The sequence below is a fragment of the Lutra lutra genome, chromosome 13 (genome assembly GCF_902655055.1).
Source record: "Lutra lutra chromosome 13, mLutLut1.2, whole genome shotgun sequence".
NCBI classification, from domain to species: Eukaryota; Metazoa; Chordata; class Mammalia; order Carnivora; family Mustelidae; genus Lutra; species Lutra lutra.
The window spans coordinates 13892454-13915163 of NC_062290.1; the positions used below are offsets into that span (position 1 = coordinate 13892454).

The 22710-nt window shown below is 39.4% G+C and overlaps 1 protein-coding gene across 1 annotated transcript in view; it reads left to right on the forward strand.

Moving 5' to 3' along the window:
- The window catches only part of GDA (guanine deaminase), a 79158-nt gene that overhangs the window by 16774 nt on the left and 39674 nt on the right, over positions 1–22710 (forward strand). The window lies entirely within an intron of this gene.

Below are 22710 nucleotides of genomic sequence, written 5' to 3' on the forward strand. Positions count from 1 at the left end.
CCTTTGGAGTATCTTGCCCAGTCTACAGCCATTCCACCCTGAACGCGCCCGATCCCATCTGATCTCGGAAGCTAAGCAGGGTTGGGCCTGGTTAGTACTTGGATGGGAGAGTGTCTTGCCCAGTGGATTTATGGAAACCGGTAGCACTGATGTTATTTTATACCAGGCACTCTTTGGAGCATTTTACTTGTGTTATCTCATCCGATGCTCATGCCCACTTTATGAGGGAGGTAGTTTTATTGTCATTTTATGGAGGAAACAAAGGTCTAGTGAGATTAAGTAACCAGTTGTCAATGTCAAACAGCTGATAAATATTGGAACTGGGATTTAAAAAAATATATACCTGGAGAGAAAGTCCACACACGTGATAGGAAATCTCCAGTGCACAAAAGGAGATGTAGTGACTAGAGAGTGCCCTTCCTTGTTCCTGTAGCCTAGACATGGTATGGTATTGCCCCCTTCCAACAGGCAACTGGTTTCTGTTTCCAATTTCTTGTTTGTTTGTTTGTTTTTTAAGATTTTATTTATTTATTTGATAGACAGAGATCACAAGAAGTAGGCAGAGAGGCAGGCAGAGAGAGGGGGGAAGCAGGTCCCCTGCTGAGCAGAGAGCCTGACTCGGGGCTCCATCTCAGGACCCTGGGATCATGATCTGAGCTGAAGGCAGAGGCCTTAACCTGCTGAGCCACCCAGGTGCCCCTCTGTTTCCAATTTCTTATGTATTTTTCTAAAGATCATGTACAAAACATACAAGCTAATATATATGTTATATATTAAAATACTGATATGTGTTCTTTTCTTCCCCCAGCAAATAGTGGTACCCTAAATGTACTGTTAATGCTTTGTCTTGGACATCTGTTCTATATTCTGGAAATGATGAGGAAATAGAAACATATTTATTGATTTACTTATTTATTTATATTTTTCACTAGATTACTGGCTTATTGTAAAAGGAAACAAGAGCAGCCAGATGGAAGAAATACTTAGGAGAGGTGTGGGGAAAGGGCGTGGAGCGCTCCAGTCTTGAAGCTCTCCAAACTGCACCCCTGTGAGCTTCTGTGGAGGCTCCGTTATGTAGGCAGGATGGGTTAAATCACTGACCATGGGTGTTTTATTTAACTTCCAGCCCCTTTTGCCTCCTGGAAGTCAGGGTGTAAGACTGAAAGCTCTAACCCTCCAGTCATGTGGTTGGTAGAAACGTTTTTCGGTAGATGAGTGACGTGTGACCAGTGCTCTCTTTTCGAAGGATAGTCCCTGTGGCCTTAGGGAGGAGAGTGTAGATGGAGATGAGTTTGGAAGCAGAGAGGTTCTTTTTTCAATAATGACCACAAATTCCCACTTCCCTGATTACCTTGTAGACAATGTGACCTCCTACTTCTCTCACCTCTAGAGACCTCTGTTCTCTTTCCAGTGCAGCCACAGGCCATGGCCTGCCCTGGAATCTTCGAGCTCTGACCAGGACCTGTTGTTCCTCGGCTTGTTTCCAGTCCCAGTTTTCATGGGACTGGGCCTTACCTGATTCTGTGCTGTCTGGCTTTGATAGAAACATAGAAATAAGAAAGCCAGAAAGTCACATTTCTTGAGTTCTTACTCCATGCCTGACACTTCTCATTTATCATCTTGCTTAATCTTGGGAAGAATTATCGTTTTTGTTTTACAGGTGAGAAACTGAGCCTTACACAAGTTCAGTAACTTATCTAAGGCTTTTCAAATAGTAAGAAGCAGAGCTCGTATGCAGACCCAGGTCTTTGTGGATCCTGAGCCTGCACACTCAGATGATGCTACCTTTGGGTTTTCAGAGGAATCGATATGCTTAGCCTGTCTTTTTGGCCTAGGGCAAGGGTTAGAGATAAGGCTGGGATTAGGATTCACCTTAGGATCTACCGGTGTCTACCTGATCTCTGCCCTGATGTCCTGCCTAGAGATGGCCTGCTCCGTTTGCTTTGGGATTCTTGGCTTCTGGGGAGTGGAATGGAGGGTATGAAGCTCAACCCTGCCCAAGTTCTGTGCACTTGAATTATGGGTTTCAAGCTTAAGAGTTGGCCTTTGTCAACCATCCCTCTATTTTGAAGCCCCCTCCCTCTCTTTTCTTCTTTTTCTGATTCTCTTTTTCCTTCCTTCTAGCCATTTTCCAAATATTTATTTGAGTGTCTTCTTGTGTCTGGTGCTCTGTTTGGTGCCAGGAATACCAAGGTCTTAGAGCATCAGTGTCTTTTGAGGAGTTTATATGTTAATGGAGAGACATATACCCTCACTTAAAATGACAATGCAGTGAAAGAAGAGCTTGTGTGAATTTCCTATGGCTACTCTAACGAATTAGCTAGACCTGGTAGCCTAAAACAATACACGTTGATTCTCTCACATTTCTGGAGGTCAGAAGTTTGCAGTTAGTTTTACTGGGCCAAAATCAAGGGCCCTGTCCCCTCTGAGAGTTCTAAGGAGGAATCTGTTTTCTTGCCCTTCCCAGTTTCTAGAGCTGCCTTCCTGCTGTCCTTGGTTCATGGACCCTCGCTTCATCTTCCAAACCAGCATTTGGCTTCAGTGGTCACCTTGGCTTCTGCTTCTGTGTCACATCTCTATCTCCCCTTTACTAAGGACCCATGATTACATTTAGGATCCACTCTGATCATCCAGAATAATTTCCCCATGTTATGATTCTTAATTTAGCCACATATGCAGAATCTCTTTTGCTATATAAGATAACATTCACAGGTTACAAGGATTAGGAACTGGCTGTGACTGGCCATTTTTCAGTACTCCACATAGCTGTTGGCAGATGCATGTAAACAGTGCCAAAGGAGCACCTTGTTTTGCTTGAGGGCATAGATCAAAAAGGTTGCAGGGAGTACGTGGTTGACCCTTCACCTGAATTCTAAAAGAGTGAGTGGAAATGAGCTTCTATGTCATTACTCCCCAGTTCTGTCTCTCTGGCTTTCCCTTTCACAGTTCGTTTCCTGGCTCCTTTCACCCTTCTGGGCTCATTAAATCAGCTGTAAACCCTAGGCTTCTCCTGTTGATCCTTTCCCACGATCTTGTCTTTCCCAGATGTTAGCCTCTTGCCCAGGGTTCGCATTCACCTCTGTACAGATGACTCCAGTCTCTGTCTCCAGACCTGGATACCGTCAGAGCTTCAGTCCTGTGGCCGCCCCTGTTTTAGGGGCAACTCTGTCTGCAAGTCTTGTTCCTCCACCCCATCTCTTCTCCCTACCCACAAACCAGCATCTTCTCCTGGCTTCCATACTTCCATAGTTCTATCCTTCTGTCCTCGTTCTCTCATTCAGAGTCTTTAGTATATATATACATGTATATGTATACACACACACACACACACACACACCATTTCCTCAACCGTTCCCCCACATCTGTGTACTATCATATTGTGTGGGTCCTCCCTTAACATTCTGCCCACATCCTGCTACTCTACACTGGCCATTGCCTTCACCCAAATGAACCATTCAAAGGGTAGAGTAAGACTTCTGTCACTAAACTCTTCTCCCAACTTACCTTACCGTCATTGTTCCATTAATTTTCACATGTGACTCTTGTTAAAGAAAACTTCTAGAGCATAAAGCCTAAACTTAATGTGACATCTCAAGGTTCTCCAGAGTCTAGGCACTACATCACATTCATGTGTTTATCCATCCAGGATTTAGCAATCATCGCTCATATGCTAAGACTGTGGCAGAAAATGGAAGTATGATAACGAGTAAAAACAGACATCTTCACCCTTGTGGAATTTGCCATTTAATGATAAAGACAGATATAAATAAAACATTAATTATGAAAACACATGAGATTATGAAATTGCAGCTGTAATCAAACCATAGTTCAGGCTTTCATGATGTCTATGATGTGTTGGCCACCATGCTAAACACTTTACGTGCGTTATCTTATTTATTTGTCACAAAGTGTTCGTAACTATTATCCCCCACTTTATAGATGAGAGAACAGCAGAGAGTTTCAGTAACTTGCTGAAAATTCACGCAACGGGAAAGGACTTAAGCCTAGTTTGTCCATTTAGTCACAATGCTGTATTTCCATAAAGAAAAGGTGTCTGGTGCTTTGAGAATCATTAATTGGGGATAGGGATGGGGAATTTGAGGTAGTCAGGAAAGGTGTCCTAAGGAAAGACAGCTAAACTGAAATAAGAAAGAGGTGTAGGATTAATTGGGCGAAAGGAAAGTACAGGTGTTTATGCAGAGGGAAGGTTTATGTAAAGGCCCAATGGTGGGGAGAGTACGGTGCTTACAGGGTCTGAATGGGGTCAGTGTGGTGGAGCAGAGAGAGTAAGGGAGGTGTAGACAAGGCACTGGATTAGGCTGAAATTGGATTAGGCAACCATCCATCATCACCCTGTAGATCATGTTATAAACTTTTCTTCATCTTAAATGAATTGGGAAGCCATTGAGGGTTTAAGCAGAGGGTAAGAAAGAGATGTGAGAAAAGCTTCTGCATTGTATGCTGAATTGATGAGGTCTCATTCTCTAGAACAGGAACCCTGGAAAGGAACTAGGTTTGGGACTAAGATCATGGATTCCATTTTGGACATGTTGACTTTGAAGTCCCTTGTGAGAAATACTAATGAGATATCAAGTAAAATGTCAAATACATCAATCTGGAGTTCTTAGAAGTCTGGGTTAGACCTTTAAGTTTGGTTCCTTTATTTATGAAGAGTAGAAAGGCTCAGCACTTGTTTAACTGACCATTTGCACCTGAGAGATGAACTATTGAAAGGCTTCATTCCTACTAAAGAGAACTTAAAGATCTAATTGTGAGGTCTGTATTCATCTTTCTCAGCAGATTTGAATGTGGGGTAATAATCAGTCAGAGTGGGAGGAATTAATTTTAGATTCCTTGTCTACTTTCTACTTTTACAACAGATTACCATTGTATAATCATGTATCCTTCAGTGATAGGAACTAATTTTTGGCAGTTGTGGTTTGGAGCTATTAAAAGAGAAGTGGCAAAAAAAAAAAAAAAGAAAAGAAAAAGAAAGAAAGGAAAGAAAAGGTTGTGTGAGCAGGCTTCTCGAGAATGCAACATACCCATAGTGCTCGGATCAAAAATGGATCATCTAGGTTAACTACTGCTGCATCACAGATTACCTCAAAATGGAGGGGCTTGAAACAACTATATTATCCTTACAGTATCTTTGGGTTAAGGATTCAGGAGCAGTTCAACTGAAAGACTCAGCCTCAGGATCTCTCATGAGGCCTCTGTCAAGATGTTGGCCAAGACTAAAGGCTTGACTCAGGCTGAAGAATCCACTTCCAATGTTCAAGTTTATTTACATTACTCTATGCTAGCGCTTACAGTGGTTGGCAGCAATCCATGGTATTTCCACACAAGAGCTTCTCCTAGAGCTACTTGAGTAAACTCATGGCATGGCTGGAGGCTTCCCCCAGAATAACAACCCAAGAGTGAGAGAGCCAGGTGAAAGCTAGAAGGCACATACTGTCATGCATGCTTCATGCCCAGTGTATCACTAAGTTTGGCCCACTGTAAGGTTGGGGAAGGGAACCAGACTCCACCTTTTGAAGAGAAGAGTGCTGAAGAATCTGTGGACATGTTTTTGAGCCACCACATGGTGGTGTTTGATATCTGAGTTGTGGAGGGAGCCTCCCCTCTCACCCTGTGTAGAAATTAATTTCTGCTACAACAAACCGAACAGATGGTCAGTCATCCTTTGTGTGGCACTTCCAACTAGGAGAAGTTCACTGTGTTGTGAGTCAGTGACTTCCATTTATATCCACTTTTAATTGTTAGAAGTTTCTTCTATTCATGAAATTGAAAAACTCTGTTGATGAATATTCTGTTATTGAAGCTGCTTCAGCTGCTCTGGAGTGACACATTTATGTGATGGTGTATCCATTCTTTGTAAACACGCTAATCTTCTTGGCTTCTTTCTTCTTCAGAGAAATACTGTCATTTCCACTTAGAATTTCCTCTCATGTTTTGATGTCAGGGTTTTTCCACAATCTGGTCACCTTCCTGAAAACATCTCAATTCAGTTCATCCCTCCACAACTGCAAACCAGCAACTAGTTCTGTACCCCATGCTTAAAAGGACATGGCCAAAAAAAGCTGTCCTCACCTGGCACAATAGGGCAGGACTGAAAAAAAAAATGACTATGAAAACTGAAATCATGCAAAGTAATCTTAAGAATCAACGAGAAGGGACACTTGGGTTGTTCAGTCAGCTAAACTCTGGTTCTTGGTCTTGATTCAGTTCTTGATCTCAGGGTTACAAGTTTCAAGTCCCATGTTGGGTCCAGCATGGAGCTTACTTTTAAAAAAGAAGAAGAAGAAGGAGAAGGAGAAGGATAAGAAGAAGAAGAAAGAAGAAGAAGAAGAAGAAGAAGAAGAATCAGACTCAATGAGAAAATGATGATTATTGAGATCTTTAAAAGCTTTTGTTAAAACCTGAAAGATTTTCTTTCCAATCTGAATACATGGGGAAATTAAAAAAAAAACAACAGTAAAACTAGTATTTATTTAGTACACTCTAATTTAAAACATTAGATATAGGGAATTACAGTGTTTTATTTCTTCATTAAAAAGCAGTTAGCAAGAGTAGTTTGGACAGTGCTTACGTTTTTCATCTAATTTTATAATTTACTACACAGAGTGGATGTCTTTCGTTTGCCTTGGCAAACTGTCATCCAGCTTCTAGATCAGCTTCCAAGATTTTAATCCCTTGAACTCTCAGTGTTATGAAATTTCTCTGAGATACTTCTCTAAAAGTTCCTTTAATGGGAAGCTTTTGCTGGTATCACTTTTTCTAAGACAATCACTGTTCTCCTTTTCATTGATACATCCACTCTGCTAATTTCCTCTGGCTGTAGATCTAGAATTTTTCAAATGGTGTTACCATCAAAATTCCCGTACTCAGCTATTTCGTCTCTAACTCCATTTGTGTTAGATCCAACTTTCACTTGTTGTGCTATTGCTTTTCACTTCTCTGCTGAACTTTCATCTGTGTTAGTCAATTCACTCTTTCGATTCTTATTTTTGTAAAATGCCACATGAGTTTATTGCTAGAAGTCAAGGAGGGAACACAACTACACACTTTGCTGTCTGTGTGTGAACTGAGTAACAGATGATAGACCATAGTAACTGCTATTTGAACCACATCGTTGGGGAGCTGGTGTTGTTTAGACTGTGTTATCTGAAATTGATGTGTATCAGATCCATGCAAAGCAAGGGTTGCCTATATTTCTACATAACTGACATTAGTTAGAATCTGTTTTTATGGGCAGTTATTCCACACTGCTTATTTTGAACTCCTGGTCCTTGTGGTTATCAAGTCTCAAACATCTTTACCTTGTGCATTTGATTTTTCTTAAATATAAATGTCAGATTCTACTTACATTCTGGTTAAGCTTTCTCCTTTTAGTGTTAGCCTATGGATGTCTTTTTAAAACTTGATTTTGCTATCTGGGGAATAAATTATCCCTTCCAAGTTGTTATCCTTTTCACATCTAAGCTGTGAAAAAGAACACAGCTGGGGCAAAGCTCAGTGATGTTTCTTGAGATCTCCAGACATGCATCAGTCATTGTATTAATCAACTCTTTGAGTAGAAATATATAATCAGATATGAAATCTCCAACTCTGTCGTCACCCAGTTGCCTTTCTCAGTCTTGTCCAACAAAGCTAACTGGGGCCATCAGATGCCTTTCTGAAATCAATGCACACTGTGTCAGTAGTTGTCTCCTGAAATACTACTCTGGTTACTGTGTCCAAAATTAACACTACTGACAATACCTGATGTTTACAGAGAGCTTTAACACTTCATGGAGTGTTTTATATATATCCCTTTAAAACTATTTTGTCTTTTAGGGTCGAAAAATGTGGCACATATTATTACCACATTTTTGAGAGCAGTAAGTCAGAAAGGGTACGGGATTTGCCTGTTTTCACAGAACTCCTAAATAGCAGAATTTTAATTCTTCAGTATAGTGTTATTTTTCTAACAAAAAAAGATTTATTTATTTATTTATTTTAGTTGGGGAGCAGAAGAGGGAGAAGGAGAGAGAGAATCTCAAGCAGACTCCCTGCTGGGCATGGAGCCGAAGTCGAGGCTCAGCCTCATGACCCTGATATCATGACCTTAGCTGAAATCAGGAGCCCAATGCTTGACTCACTGAGCCACCCAGACACCCTAGTATTTTTTTAACTACCTCAAACTTCTCAGATGAGGTGCCTAAGGAAAACAAATAGAGTCTCTGCAGTGTTTTTCCTTTACTGATTAGACTAGTCTTCCAGTCCTTCCTCCTATAGAGTCTGGCACCAGTTTACTAGGAGTACTGGAACAAAGTACTACAAACCAGTTGGTTTAAACAACAGAAATTCATTGTCTCCTAGTCTGGAGACTGAAAGTCTGAAATCACCCTGATACGAGGAAGTGGAGATTGCAACGTTGGAGGTTGGGGGGTAGGAAAAGAATAAATGAAACAAGATGGGATTGGGAGGGAGAGAAACCATAAGAAACTCTTAATGTCACAAAACAAACTGAGGGGGGCCAGGGAGAGGGTGGTGGGGTTGTGGACACTGGGGAGGGTATGTGCTATGGTGAGTACTGTGAAGTGTCTAAACCTGGAGATTCACAGACCTGTACCCCTGGGGCTAATAATACATTATATGTTTATAAAAAAAAAAAGAAAAAGAAAGTCTGAGATCAATGTATCAGCAGAGTTGGTTCTTTCTGAGAGATGTGAGGGAAGCATCTGTTCTAAGCCTCTCTCCCTGGCTCGTTGATGGCATCTTCTCCCTGTTTTTGTTTTTGTTTTAAAGATTATTTATTTGACAGAGAGAGACACAGGGAGAGAGGGAACACAAGCAGGGGGAGTGGGAGAGGGAGAAGTAGGCTTCCCGCCGACCAGAGAGCCCTATATGGTGCCCAGTCCCAGTACCCAGGGATCGTGACCTGAGCCAAAGGCAGATCCTTAACAACTGAGCCACACAGGCGCCCTCCCTGTGTTTTTTTTCCCTTTGTATAAGGACACAGTTCCTATTGAATTCAGGCCCATCCTCATGACCTTAATTTTAACTTGATTACCTCTGTAAAGACCTTATTTCCAAATACAGTCACATTCTGAGGTACTGGAGGTTTAGGACTTCAACTTATGAATTTTAGGGAGACTGACTCCAACCTATAACAGGTCCTTAAGCAGATTTCATGTTTAAAAAAAACAAAGGAGTAAATTTGTGTGGCCAGTACTTTCGTGCATGCCAGCATTTTCTTATCAGTATTTATGTGCCTGTTACAGTCTGTTGAAATAAACTTTGTAGAATATTGCTTTCACCTTTCAGTTTTCAAGAGAGAAAATGAATGCTTTTCCTAAATTCATGCTCAGGTGTCTACTTGCTGAATTTGTTTCTGAAGATGTCTTTTGTGAGACATGGAATTATTGGGTTGTTTAATGGGTTAATGATCCAAATATGTTGTTTAACCTTGGTTTTGAGATTCGGGGTGAATTCGACTCAATGTTTGATGACAATTGTACCCCTATTCCAGAAACTGATTAAGGCCTCAAGGGATTTTGAATTTAGGGTGTAACAATTTGTATCCAAAAGCCATTCATAAACTATCAGGGGCATGTAGAGATCATCTACCATGTTACTGACTGCTTAAAGAGATATATATGATCTCACTTAATTCTTTTTTTAATTTTTAAAAAGATTTATTTATTTATTTATTTTATTTTAGAAAGAGAGAGAAAGTGTAAGTGGGAGAGGGATAGAGACAGAGAGAGAGAGAGATTGAGTCCTCAAGCAGATTCCCTGCTGAGTGTAGAGTTTGACATGGGGCTTGATCCCTGGACCCTGAGGTCATGACCTCAGCCAAAACTAGACTCCCAAAACAAGTGCCCCAATATGACTTCACTTTAGATGGCTAGTTTAGGTGCTGTAAATATCAGAACTGTGTCATTCTGTTTTCCCACTGCCTCTACCCTGCTCGCAGTGTTTCCTGTTGGTGATTTGAGTGTTCCACAGATGCTAAGCATGAACAGTTTGTATGATAAGATTTCGATGTTAAAAAATAACATTTATTACGAGCAGAGAATTTGTTTTTGTTCATATATTTGCTCACATAAAAAAGAAAAGTTGTAATGCCTGTGTGTGGGGTATGAATGAAGACACGATGAACCATCAGCTTTCTTTGAAGCCTCCCAGATGCCCTTTCCATCCCATTCCCTTCCCTTCCCCCTCTCAGGGAGCCATTATCTTAAATTTTTTGTTTATCATGTCCTTACTTGTGATTATACTTTCATTTGAATATTTGTATTTCTAAACAGTACACTGTTTGCTTTGTAGTTAAGATTTTAGGGGTGCCCGGGTGGCTTAGTTGGCTAAGCCTCTGCCTTCGGCTCAGGTCATGATCCCAGGGTCCTGGAATTGAGCTCCACATCTGGCTCCTTGCTTCTCCCTCTGCCTGCCTCTCTCACTGCTTGTGCTCTCTCTCTCTGACAAATAAATCGACAAAATTTTTTTTTTTAAGATTTCTTTATTTTTAAATCATTGCATAATTCTTTTAAAAAGCTACAAGAATACTCTAACTCTCATATAGCCTTCCCCCAGGTTCCCTACCGTGAACATTTTACCACATTTGTCTCATGGCTCTTCCCCGCCCCAATATGTATATATACATGTTTTATATGTGTATATATATTTTGTATGTATATATGCGTATTTTTATTCTGAACTAACTGAGGGTAAGTTACAAACATCCTGTTCTAGTCTAAATACTTCAGTATGTATTTCCAAACAAAACAAAACAAAAACAATGAGGATGCTGTCTTACATAATTACGTACAATCATCTAGATCAGGAAATTAATGTAGATCTAAATCTGCCATATTGTCCACAGATCCCTTCAAACCCTGCCTACTGACCCAGTAATGTCCCTGATAGCTTTTTCCTCCATCTGGGTCAGGATGCCCACTAACTTTACAAGTTGTATATACTTACCATGAATTTTTAGTTGCCTTTCACCTGGGACAGGTCTTCAAGTTTGTTTGTTTTAAAGATTTTATTTGTTTATTTGACAGACAGAGATCACAAGTAGGCAGAGAGGCAGGCAGAGAGAGAGGAGGAAGCAGGCTCCCTGCTGAGCAGAGAACCCAATGTAGGACTCGATCCCAGGACCCTGAGATCATGACCTGAGCCAAAGGCAGAGGCTTTAACCCACTGAGCCACCCAGGTACCCTTGTTTGGTTTTTTTGTTTGTTTGGGGTTTTTTTTTCGCTTTGTTTTGTTTTTTAGGTCTTCAAGATTTAACTGTCCTGAGTAAGTTCCAAGAAGACAGGACAGTTTGTTTGTTTGTTTTGTTTTAGGATGTCTTCCAGTTTGGGTTCACCGATGTTTCCTCATGATTAGACTCAGATTCTGCATTTTTTGGCAGGAATACCACAGAAACTGGAGCTGTGCTCTTGGTGCATCATAGCCCAGACGCATGATACTGGTTTATCCCATTATTCTTTTTTTAAAATCCCATTATTCTTAATGTTAACTATGTTCACTTGGTTCAGGTAGTGATTGCCAGATTTTTCCACTGAGAAGTTATTATTTTCTATGTAAAATAAATTTTGTGGGGAGATATTTTGAATTTATATAAATATCCTGTTCTCCTACAAAAATTTTCACTCACTAGTTTTTTTTTTTCCATTTTATTTTATTTTATTTCTTTTTGGTGTTCCAGAATTCATTGTTTATGCACCATATTCATTGATAATTTTTGCATGAGTCATTTATTACAATGATGGTTGCCAAATGCTAACTTTCTATCATTCCTTCCACATGTGTTAGTTGGTGTTCTACTGTAAGGAAAAACTCTGTCTCATTCATTCATTCATTCATTCATTCATGTGGATTCAGGAATACCTCTTTTATTCATTGGGACTTAATTCACAATCATAATAACAAATTATAAATAAATAATTGTAGATAATAATAAAATTATTATTATTTGATGTTCAAATTGATCCATATTTTGCTAGCTGGAACTTCTTCAAGGTGGTCCCTTTGTGCTTTTTACCAGTCTTTGGCTATTTTTTTTGTGTGCCTCCTTTTTGTACAGAGTTACATTCCCAATTTATCTTGTGCTTTGCTCCAGCCCTGGAGTCAATCGGCTTCTTTGTAGTGGAGAATAGTATATAGAAATCACGATCTGAGCATTATGGGTGCTAATTGTATGGTATCCTTGTTTCTATGCCTCTTAGCAGATAGAGTTAGGATTTAGGTATGCATGTGGATATGTATGTAAGTATGTATGTGTATACATATATATTCATTCATTCTTTATTGATCTGTCTAAATTAAAACTATGAGTTGACCCCAGTACCTCCAAGTCAAATCCAGTACCACCATATGGTAGTCCTTCCTTTCCATATTTGTAGCTCACCTCTGAGAAGACTATCACTAACCACGTATATTTACATACTTCCTGGATACCTTGTGTGTGTGTGGAATCAATCTCTTGACCCTAGTGGCTGCCTCCTCACCATCCCTGCCCACTTAACCTGCCTCCTTGACTCTGTACTTCTTCACCCCTAGTCCCTGTGGCCCTGTTAGCCTTCTCAGCCTTGACGATCCCTTTAACCCCAACTGCTTTTATGTTCCTGGCCTCGCCCACCAGCCTGAGATGTATTAAGGGAAGGGAAAGGAAAGGGAAGGGACCAAGAAATATTTTATAAAGAAAAAAGAAATTACAGGGGGAACTCTCTTTAAAAGTTTTGCATGAAAGACAATTTCTAAAAATGTATAGTGTTTAATAGCCCTCAGCCTGGACAATGACTATAGTTCGAATTTTAGATACCTAACAGCTGCGTAATCTTAGGAAAAATGCTTAATATATCTGTTCTGCAGTTTTCTCATCTGTAAAATGAGGTTAGTGATACTACCTACCTCAGAAGGATTCTTGTGAGATTAAATGAGTTAACACATGTAAAATGTGTAGGACAGTATCTGCATATAATAAGTACATTTAATAATATTTATTATTATTATTATCAGATGTCCCATCATTTTAGAACATGTTTTATTTTTCTAATAAAAAGTTACTAAATGCCCATGAATCACCAGTGATGTCATTAGATCAGAAGAATTACTAAAATTACTTTTTTATCTATCAAAAAACACATTTTTTCTATAGCAAAATAAGGTTTTATAAGACAGCCAGGAAAAAAAAAAAAGACAGCTAAAAATACTACACTTTTCCAAGAGTATTTTTTTTAAAAGATTTTATTTATTTATTTGACAGAGATCTCAAGTAGGCAGAGAGGCAAGCAGAGAGAGAGAGAGGAGGAAGCCGGCTCCCTGCTGAGCAGAGAGCCTTACGTGGGGCTCAATCCCAGGATCCTGGGATCATGACCTGAGTCGAAGGCAGAGGCTTTAACACACTGAGCCACCCAGGCACCCCTCCAAGAGTATTTTGTTAAACTCTAAAGTTAAAAGGAATAATTATTAAAAGCTATTGCCAATCAAAAAACCAGTCATAAATAGGATAAAGCTTTTTGGACATGTTTGTGTAAGCCACTGGGGTGCTTTTCAAATTATAAAGTTTTAACTTATATGAGTCTTTTTAGGAGTCTGTAGCAGAGTTTGGCAAACTTATTTTGTTGGATGACCCAGCTATTTTGCAGTGACCCAAAGAGCAGTTTACTCTTCATAACAACAAACATCTTGCCCAAATTTGCCATCTGGTGTTTGAAGCCTCTATCTTGCAGAGAGTTTTTTCATTAGCTAACAGTCATTACTCATCTGATTTTGGCTTTAGTATTGCTGACATTCTCAGTACTGCTCATCCTAAACAGCACAGTTTCAAGTGAGAGAGCACTTGGAGTGGTTTCTTTAACAGAAGGGATTCAGTTTCCTCATCTGGAAAACAAGGAACTCAGATGAGAAGGTTCTGGTCAGCTGGCACCATGTCTGAATTTATGATTTTGTGAAACCTGGTTTTTAATGATTTCTGTATGTGCCAGACAGCCCACCTAAACTGTGGCTTGTGGAGGAAGGTCGTGAGTTATAACAGGTACCATGAAATGGTGAAAGATGGAAAGATGGGAATGAATGGCCCCATAAGCCCAGAGAAACTCAGGATCAAAGAGCCATTGCCCCATAAAGAGAATATCAGTGATATATTAAAATTTTGCTGTATTCATTTTCTAAAATAATTTTAGAGATTCCTTAAAAATAAATCTCAAGGCTGTACCATGATCTACAAAGCCCCTGGCAACCATCTCGGTTCTTCTAGTCCTTGTACCATACCCATAACTGGCATCCCTGGTGTCTCAAAACTTGCCAAGCATTAATTTAAATTTAAGTAGACGTGTCAGAGCCTTTGTCCTGATTTGTTCCCTCTGCCTGGACTGTTCCTCTCAGAATATGCGAGCATTTTACTCCCTTCCTTTATGCAAGTCTGTGCTCAAGCGTCATTGCTCAGAGAGATCCATCACATACCACATTTTATCTCATCCATTTACCTTGCTTTATCTTTCATCACGGCGCTCACTAATACAAGCAATATATCTCATATTCACCTATCGATTTAATTGTTCCTACTCCCTGGAGTAGGGTTTGACATGCAGGCAGTAATTGTTGAGTGAATACATGAGCTAGAGCAAGAAAACCATCTAGTAAGTACTTGATTTGTGGATTCAAGTTCTCTCCAACCCAGTGTTGCAATGGTATTTAAAGAAGACTCCTGTCTACGCTACGTCTTGCAGTTTTTTGCCTCTGTGCTTCTGTTCCTGTCATTATTTACCCTTTCCATCCTTTTCTTTCCAACCCCAGATACTCTGGCCAGAGTTCTGACTTTGAAACCTTCACTGAACACACCCCCTGTCTGTCCATCTGAACCCCAGGGCACTGCGCTCTCTCTTTATCCCTTCCTTGTCTCACGGTATCATCTGTCTTTGTGAATCTTAATTCCCCAACCATAGGCTCCATGAGTGGAGATTACATTTATGTATTCTATTTTTTTTTTCACTTTACATTTTCATGTACAATTAAAATGGAATTAACTTTGATGATTTTGTTACAAGAAACCATTTATTAACAATTTTGAATCCCAAAGAATGTATTTTAAGGAAATGATCACTACTATAAACATTCAGACATGCCAACACACACACCATATTCTTACCAAAAAATGTGATTAAAGAGCAGGGAGGTAGGAGGGAGAGACTAGTAAAGAAAAGCAAAATATTTTTAAAAATGTGATTATACCATACATGTTATCTAGTAACCTGCATTTTTAAAAACACCATAAGATCATATCAGGGATAATATTCCATTAGGTAGATATTAAGCCTTCATTGTAACTTTTTTTTAAAGATCTATTTATTGATGAGAGAGAGAGAGAAGGAGAGAATCTTTCAAGCAGATTCCCCGCTGAGCTCGGAGCCTAATGCTGGGCTTACTCCCGCGACCAATGAGATCATGAGCTGAGCCAAACCAAGAGGCAGACACTCAACCAAGTAAGCCTCCCAGGCACCCCTTCACTCTTAGTTTTTGTTGCATTGTATTTAACCAACCTCTTATTGACTGACTTTGAAATTGTTTTCAGTTTTTCACTCTTGCGCATGTGTGATGTATGCTTTTGGGGGTAAGTGCAGTGAGAAACTCGAAGAGAGGATAGCTTTCAAATCTTCATGATGGAGGGCTGGAATGAGTTGACTAGAGAAAGGCTGTTTACATTTTTCTTTTTAAACTAATGTGCCTCTTAAAGGAATTTAAAAAAATCTATTTGCTTTTACACTTTTAAAAGTTGATATGCATAGTTTTTATTAAATTTAAATACATTTAAAGCTCATAATTTTTGGCAGATTGTAAATATGTACCTGTTAAAATTGAACTGTGACATTACTTTTAAAAATCTATCTGATAGAAGAAAAATATAGTAACTTGATATCTACCTTAATCTATTTTTTAAAAAATCATGAACTAGCTTCTCTTTAATGATCTAAAATACTATATAGTCCCTTTTTCTTCTTGAACTACTAACCCTATTCTACTTTCCTTACAGAGTCTATGCTAATGTCACATAGTTTTATATTGGAAAGTCTTTTATTAATCAAGCATTGCCATCAAATTTATGTGGATAAATGTATTTAAAATTTCCTGGGACCATATGGTAATTTGTGAAATGTAAAATACAAAAAGCTGTTTTTTCCTCCAACTAGATAATATATGTATGGACAAGTGTTACTTGTTGGTAGAATGAAATAGGAGCACCATCAATTTTTTTCTTATTTTCCATTTTTGTAGATGTAAGTGCTGAGAAACATTTTCACATAAATCAAGTAGATGTGACTGAGAGGATCTTTTTTTATAGCAATATCTCTCAATTCTTTGAATCCCTTCTGAGTTATTTGATAACATTAATCTATTACTGAAAAAACATTTTTAATGATCTCTTGGTGTCTATACAATTATGTTTTCTGTAAGTTTTACTGAGAGTAAAGACTGCAGTGCTAGAGAGATGTCTTAGGGTGCCAGTCACAGGCATTGGTAGGAGCACACTTGACCTTGATGATTATGGATATTCCCTCTATCATGTCATGTGCTTTGCTCCAGCACTGTCTGGGTCCACAGGTATAGCCCAGAGAGGAGGAGAGTTGGATTCAGTTAAGGCTGAATTTCTACCAGATGTGTGTTGACTAAGACATAAGAAATATAAAATAATAGGGTGGTAGAATCTGAGCCAGACAAGGACACCATGGAAGAAGACCACTGATGGACTGGGGAAGAGTGGAGAGGAGAGGGTAAAAGGAGGGCTTTTCCAGGTGGGAGATTGGTTGGAGTACTTGAAATAGCAAACTGGAAAGAGAGGTCATTGTTGTCTGACATGTGATGCAGGAGTTTTGGAGGTGGAGCAGTTGTCGGTCATGAACTTGTCCGAGCTATGACTGTGATATGAAGTTCTTGAACTTCATTTTTTCATTTGTTTATGCAAAAATCACTGAAAATGAATTCATGGAAGTGGGTGGTCATGGTGTCAAAAGTCCACAGTGATTTTCAAAGGAATGAAGGCAGGGCTTGGAGCGGAGAGAAAGAATGCGAGCCAGGCATCAACAAATCTAGAAAATGAGAGAAAGGGGCTCTTGGAAGCTGGAAGGAGCAGGTCTTTTTTTTTTTTTTTTTTTTTTTAATTTTTTTTATTTTTTTTCAGCATAACAGTATTCATTATTTTTGCACCACACCCAGTGCTCCATGCAATCCGTGCCCTCTACAATACCCACCACCTGGTGCCCCCAACCTCCCACCCCCCACCCCTTCAAAATTCTCAGATCGTTTTTCAGAGTCCATAGTCTCTCATGGTTCACCTCCCCTTCCAATTTCCCTCAACTCCCTTCTCCTCTCCATCTCCCCTTGTCCTCCATGCTATTTGTTATGCTCCACAAATAAGTGAAACCATATGATAATTGACTCTCTCTGCTTGACTTATTTCACTCAGCATAATCTCCTCCAGTCCCGTCCATGTTGCTACAAAACTTGGGGATTCATCCTTTCTTTCTTTCTTTCTTTTTTTTTTTTTTTTTTACAGCTTTATAAACATATATTTTTATCCCCAGGGTTACAGGTCTGCGAATCGCCAGGTTTACACACTTCACAACACTCACCATAGCACATACCCTCCCCGATATCCATAACCCCACCCCCTCTCCCAACCCCCTCCCCCCATCAACCCTCAGTTTGTTTTGTGAGATTAAGAGTCACTTATGGTTTGTCTCCCTCCCAATCCCATCTTGTTTCATTTACTCTTCTCCTACCCCCTCGACCCCCCATGTTGCATCTCCTCTCCCTCATATCAGGGAGATCATATGATAGTTGTCTTTCTCCGATTGACTTATTTCGCTAAGCATGATACCCTCTAGTTCCATCCACGTCGTCGCAAACGGCAAGATTTCATTTCTTTTGATGGCTGCATAGTATTCCATTGTGTATATATACCACATCTTCTTTATCCATTCGTCTGTAGATGGACATCTAGGTTCTTTCCATAGTTTGGCTATTGTAGACATTGCTGCTATAAACATTCGGGTGCATGTGCCCCTTCGGATCACTATGTTTGTATCTTTAGGGTAAATACCCAGCAGTGCAATTGCAGGGTCATAGGGTAGTTCTATTTTCAACATTTTGAGGAACCTCCATGTTGTTTTCCAGAGTGGTTGCACCAGCTTGCATTCCCACCAACAGTGTAGGAGGGTTCCCCTTTCTCCGCATCCTCGCCAGCATCTGTCATTTTCTGACTTGTTAATTTTAGCCATTCTGACTGGTGTGAGGTGATATCTCATGGTGGTTTTGATTTGTATTTCCCTGATGCCGAGTGATATGGAGCACTTTTTCATGTGTCTGTTGGCCATCTGGATGTCTTCTTTGCAGAAATGTCTGTTCATGTCCTCTGCCCATTTCTTGATTGGATTATTTGTTCTTTGGGTGTTGAGTTTGCTAAGTTCTTTATAGATTTTGGACACTAGCCCTTTATCTGATATGTCATTTGCAAATATCTTCTCCCATTCTGTCAGTTGTCTTTTGGTTTTGTTCACTGTTTCCTTTGCTGTGCAAAAGCTTTTGATCTTGATAAAATCCCAAAAGTTCATTTTTGCCCTTGCTTCCCTTGCCTTTGGTGATGTTCCTAGGAAGATGTTGCTGCGGCTGACGTCGAAGAGGTTGCTGCCTGTGTTCTCCTCGAGGATTTTGATGGATTCCTTTCTCACATTGAGATCCTTCATCCATTTTGAGTCTATTTTCGTGTGTGGTGTAAGGAAATGATCCAATTTCATTTTTCTGCATGTGGCTGTCCAATTTTCCCAACACCATTTATTGAAGAGGCTGTCTTTGTTCCATTGGACATTCTTTCCTGCTTTGTCGAAGATGAGTTGACCATAGAGTTGAGGGTCCATTTCTGGGCTCTCTATTCTGTTCCATTGATCTATGTGTCTGTTTTTGTGCCAGTACCATGCTGTCTTGATGATGACAGCTTTGTAATAGAGCTTGAAGTCCGGAATTGTGATGCCACCAACTTTGGCTTTCTTTTTCAATATTCCTTTGGCTATTCGAGGTCTTTTCTGGTTCCATATAAATTTGAGGATTATTTGTTCCATTTCTTTGAAAAAAATGGATGGTACTTTGATAGGAATTGCATTAAATGTGTAGATTGCTTTAGGTAGCATAGACATTTTCACAATATTTATTCTTCCAATCCAGGAGCATGGAACATTTTTCCATTTCTTTGTGTCTTCCTCAATTTCTTTCATGAGTACTTTATAGTTTTCTGAGTATAGATTCTTAGTCTCTTTGGTTAGGTTTATTCCTAGGTATCTTATTGTTTTGGGTGCAATTGTAAATGGGATGGACTCCTTAATTTCTCTTTCTTCTGTCTTGTTGTTGGTGTAGAGAAATGCAACTGATTTCTGTGCATTGATTTTATATCCTGACACTTTACTGAATTCCTGTACAAGTTCTAGCAGTTTTGGAGTGGAGTCTTTTGGGTTTTCCACATAGAGTATCATATCATCTGCGAAGAGTGATAGTTTGACTTCTTCTTTGCCGATTTGGATGCCTTTAATTTCCTTTTGTTGTCTGATTGCTGAGGCTAGGACTTCTAGTACTATGTTGAATAGCAGTGGTGATAACGGACATCCCTGCCGTGTTCCTGACCTTAGCGGAAAAGCTTTCAGTTTTTCTCCATTGAGAATGATATTTGCGGTGGGTTTTTCATAGATGGCTTTGATAATATTGAGGTATGTGCCGTCTATCCCTACACTTTGAAGAGTTTTGATCAGGAAGGGATGCTGTACTTTGTCAAATGCTTTTTCAGCATCTATGGAGAGTATCATATGGTTCTTGTTCTTTCTTTTATTAATGTGTTGTATCACATTGATTGATTTGCGGATGTTGAACCAGCCTTGCAGCCCTGGAATAAATCCCACTTGGTCGTGGTGAATAATCCTTTTAACGTACTGTTGAATCCTATTGGCTAGTATTTTGGCGAGAATTTTTGCATCTGTGTTCATCAAGGATATTGGTCTGTAGTTCTCTTTTTGTTGGGATCCTTGTCTGGTTTTGGGATCAAGGTGATGCTGGCCTCATAAAATGAGTTTGGAAGTTTTCCTTCTATTGCTATTTTTTGGAACAGTTTCAGGAGAATAGGAATTAGTTCTTCTTTAAATGTTTGGTAGAATTCCCCCGGGAAGCCGTCTGGCCCTGGGCTTTTGTTTGTTTGGAGATTTTTGATGACTGTTTCAATCTCCTTACTGGTTATGGGTCTGTTCAGGCTTTCTATTTCTTCCTGGTTCAGTTGTGGTAGTTTATATGTCTCTAGGAATGCATCCATTTCTTCCAGATTGTCAAATTTGTTGGCGTAGAGTTGCTCATAGTATGTTCTTATAATTGTCTGTATTTCTTTGGTGTTCGTTGTGATCTCTCCTCTTTCATTCATGATTTTATTTATTTGGGTCCTCTCTCTTTTCTTTTTGATAAGTCTGGCCAGGGGTTTATCAATCTTATTAATTCTTTCAAAGAACCAGCTCCTAGTTTCGTTGATTTGTTCTATTGTTTTTTTGGTTTCTATTTCATTGATTTCTGCTCTGATCTTTATGATTTCTCTTCTCCTGCTGGGTTTAGGGTTTCTTTCTTGTTCTTTCTCCAGCTCCTTTAGGTGTAGGGTTAGGTTGTGTACCTGAGACCTTTCTTGTTTCTTGAGAAAGGCTTGTACCGCTATATATTTTCCTCTCAGGACTGCCTTTGTTGTGTCCCACAGATTCTGAACTGTTGTGTTTTCATTATCATTTGTTTCCATAATTTTTTTCAATTCTTCTTTGATTTCCTGGTTGACCCATTCATTCTTTAGAAGGATGCTGTTTAGTCTCCATGTATTTGGGTTCTTTCCAAATTTCCTCTTGTGATTGAGTTCTAGCTTTAGAGCATTGTGGTCTGAAAATATGCAGGGAATGATCCCAATCTTTTGATACCGGTTGAGACTTGATTTAGGACCAAGAATGTGATCTATTCTGGAGAACGTTCCATGTGCACTAGAGAAGAATGTGTATTCTGTTGCTTTGGGATGAAATGTTCTGAATATATCTGTGATGTCCATCTGGTCCAGTGTGTCATTTAAGGCCTTGATTTCCTTGTTGATCTTTTGCTTGGATGATCTGTCCATTTCAGTGAGGGGAGTGTTAAAATCCCCTACTATGATTGTATTCTTGTCGATGTGTTTCTTTGATTTTGTTATTAATTGGTTTATATAGTTGGCTGCTCCCACGTTAGGGGCATAGATATTTAAAATTGTTAGATCTTCTTGTTGGACAGTTCCTTTGAGTATGATATAGTGTCCTTCCTCATCTCTTATTATAATCTTTGGCTTAAAATCTAATTGATCTGATATAAGGATTGCCACTCCTGCTTTCTTCTGATGTCCATTAGCATGGTAAATTCTTTTCCACCCCCTCACTTTAAACCTGGAGGTGTCTTCGGGTGTAAGATGAGTTTCTTGTAGGCAACATATAGATGGTTTTTGTTTTTTTATCCATTCTGATACCCTGTGTCTTTTGATTGGGGCATTTAGCCCATTAACATTCAGGGTAAGTATTGAGAGATATGAATTTAGTGCCATTGTATTGCCTGTAAGGTGACTGTTATTGTATATTGTCTCTGTTTCTTTCTGATCTACTACTTTGAGGGTCTCTCTTTGCTTAGAGGACCCCTTTCAATATTTCCTGTAGAGCTGGTTTGGTATTTGCAAATTCTTTCAGTTTTTGTTTGTCCTGGAAGCTTTTAATCTCTCTGTCTATTTTCAATGATAGCCTAGCTGGATATAGTATTCTTGGCTGCATGTTTTTCTCATTTAGTACTCTGAATATATCATGCCAGCTCTTTCTGGCCTGCCAGGTCTCTGTGGATAAGTCTGCTGCCAATCTAATATTTTTACCATTGTACGTTACAGACTTCTTTTCCCGGGCTGCTTTCAGGATCTTTTCTTTGTCACTAAGACTTGTCAATTTTACTATTAGGTGACGGGGTGTAGACCTATTCTTATTGATTTTGAGGGGGCTTCTCTGAACCTCCTGGATTTTGATGCTTGTTCCCTTTGCCATATTGGGGAAATTCTCTCCAATAATTCTCTCCAATATACCTTCTGCTCCCCTCTCTGTTTCCTCTTCTTCTGGAATCCCAATTATTCTAATGTTGTTTCGTCTTATGGTGTCACTTATCTCTCGAATTCTCCCCTCGTGGTCCAGTAGCTGTTTGTCCCTCTTTTGCTCAGCTTCTTTATTCTCTGTCATTTGGTCTTCTATATCGCTAATTCTTTCTTCTGCCTCATTTATCCTAGCAGTGAGAGCCTCCATTTTTGATTGCACCTCATTAATAGCTTTTTTGATTTCAACTTGGTTAGATTTTAGTTCTTTTATTTCTCCAGAAAGGGCTTTTATATCTCCCGAGAGGGTTGCTTTAATATCTTCCATGCCTTTTTCAAGCCCGGCTAGAACCTTGAGAATCATCATTCTGAACTCTATATCTGACATATTACCAATGTCTGTATTGATTAGGTCCCTAGCCTTTGGTATTGCCTCTTGTTCTTTTTTTTGTTGTGAATTTTTCCGCCTTGTCATTTTGTCCAGATAAGAGTTTATGAAGGAGCAAGTAAAATACTAAAAGGGTGGCAACAACCCCAGGAAAATATGCTTTAGCCAAATCAGAAGA